Source organism: Leiobunum rupestre, chromosome 7 (assembly GCF_980474605.1).
Source record: "Leiobunum rupestre chromosome 7, qqLeiRupe1.1.hap1, whole genome shotgun sequence".
NCBI lineage: Eukaryota > Metazoa > Arthropoda > Arachnida > Opiliones > Sclerosomatidae > Leiobunum > Leiobunum rupestre.
Window position 1 is genome coordinate 18620724 of NC_143390.1, and position 2339 is coordinate 18623062.

The 2339-nt window shown below is 38.6% G+C and overlaps 1 long non-coding RNA gene across 1 annotated transcript; it reads left to right on the plus strand.

Moving 5' to 3' along the window:
- The first annotated feature begins 241 nt into the window (after positions 1-241).
- On the plus strand, positions 242-1055 carry LOC149934976 (uncharacterized). The gene is made up of 2 exons (XR_016472341.1): positions 242-492; positions 567-1055. It is a non-coding gene; the product is annotated as an uncharacterized LOC149934976 (long non-coding RNA).
- The last annotated feature ends 1284 nt before the right edge of the window (positions 1056-2339 follow it).

The following is a 2339-nucleotide window of genomic DNA, read 5'->3' on the forward strand; positions in this document are numbered from 1 at the left end:
GTATACTAATTTCATTTAAATTTCTATGAATTGCATTGTTTTCTAGGATTTGATTGCGTCACAAGCTCACGAGAGACTTCTTTCTCTCTAAATTGTTGTTTCACTTTCGATATTAAACTGGGTTAATTATATGACGTCAAACAAAGGTTTTTTTCCACTTTAGATATTAAACTGGGTAAATTATATGACGTCAACAATGGGTTTTTCCCAAATATTAAAGTGGATAAAATTATGACGTCAAACCATGGGAATCATTCCTTAGTTGCAGTTTCGATCACGAGACGGTTTAATCTTTAGTGCGTAGAACTAAAGAGAGACAGCCAATAGAGTTTGAGGGTTAGTTGTAGTTTTGATCACGTGATGAATTAATCTGGACAAGATAGGAACTGATTAATATCCCACGCGTCATTTCTTTCCGAGACGCTGAACTGAAAAGAAGTGCGTCAGCTTTGCTCCCATCGTCTACCGTAAACATGGAAAAACGTTCTATTGGTAAGAATTCTTTTTTTAATACTACGTTAACTCTATTTCAATAGACAAAGGCTTAACATTTTCATTTTCTATAGCCGAGACCCATACCGTATCCAAACGAAAGGCCCAAGAAAGACGTATTAACAAGTTACAAGTTATTTTCTTCAAAAAAACGAACGAAAATATTCTGTTCCTGACCTCCGAGGCTTTCACGAATCTACTCTCTCTTTGGGAAGAACTTTTTGCCGCAACGCAAAATGGAGCATCGTCGCTAACCCACAACATTATCGACTATCACGGCAACAATGTATCCATCGTCGCCACGTGAAACACCATCAAATTGAACTCAGCCTACGGCCATGTTTTGGATCTGGGAGCTCGCAAAATCGGTGAGTTCCAAAAAAATTGATTTCATTCGGTTTCAAATGGATCTTTTAAATGAGCATAAAAATGTTATCGAATGCATGTACTGGGCGATTGTTAAAAACCTTAAAAAATTCACGAATTATTAAATGGTAAACCTTTCGAGGGTTTATTTTTGTACCCCGATCAATTTAACTCGTACCATAAAGTAAAATTTTATTTTGACTGTTTTAAATCACCCTCGGAAGTACTACAATATTTTACCAATTTACTCGTAGATAATCCATTACCGGTAAACTTAGCTACTTTAATTTGTTTTCATTGTTTAATGTACAAGATAACCATCTAATGGAATATCTGATAGTACCTACTAACATGTAAACAAAGTTATAAAATAAAAAAAATAAATGTAAATAACTTGTTTTTATTGCTCATATTATAGAGATTATAAATAATAAAAATAATAATAATCAGCTAGGCTAATACCCAAAGCACCACCTTAGGCCTAAGTCATCATGCGACTTTTGAAGCCCTTAATTCAGGTGGCCGGGTTACAATGCGTAGGAGATCGAGCCAACAGCTCCCTACACTAACTATTAACAGGATGAACAAAGAGGGCTGGGGGAAATATATAGCGATAAATTATGGTGAATGGAAGCAATAACAAAATATAGTTAATGGGGGGGGAGAGAGGTATCAGAGATAATCTACTGATTGCAGTATGAAGAATGAGAGATAACAATTATGGTTAACGGGGTGAACAAAGAGGGCGGGGTAAATTCTAGAGAATTAAAATTATGGTGAATGGAAACGATAGTGGAAATTATTGCGATTGGAAGCAAAACCAAAGGAGATTATATTATGGTTAACGAGGGGAAGGGATGAAGTCAGAATCTACTGATTGTAGTATGGTTAATGAAGATATCAGCGCGGGGAAAACATTCTGGAGATTATATTTTGGGTAATGAGGGGGATGGGGGGAAGGGGAGCGGAGATAATCTACTGATTGCGATATGGTTAATGAGATAAGATATCCGATTGATAATCTCATTAACCATGTCGTAATTCCTTTCTCTGACCATGTTGGTCGGGGTCCTTAACCGCACCTATTGCTGTTCCTAATCACGCGCACATACTCGGTAGCTTCCCCATAACTGGGAACAACTAATTGAAGCTTTATTTTGTCATTTCCGACCGAGAACTTCTCTAGCTACGCGAGACCGTAAAGTTACCCGCACTTTGCGGTTGAGAATCTCGCGGCTTCACTCTTACCCGCCACCACAACTTCGCATTTTCAAAGTCCGATTCTGGGACAACTTACAGAGTGTCTTCGACCTTATGGAATAAAGGTGAGACCAAAGCCAGTTCTAACCAAAAGGGCGCGAACACCCTGGTTTTGTTCGTGGCCAAAGTCACGTGTCTCACGAGGCGCGCACTTTTACTCCAATCAGAGGGCTCGAGACCATAAGTCCTGGCCGAACCCAACCAATCGCCAGAAAAGCGTT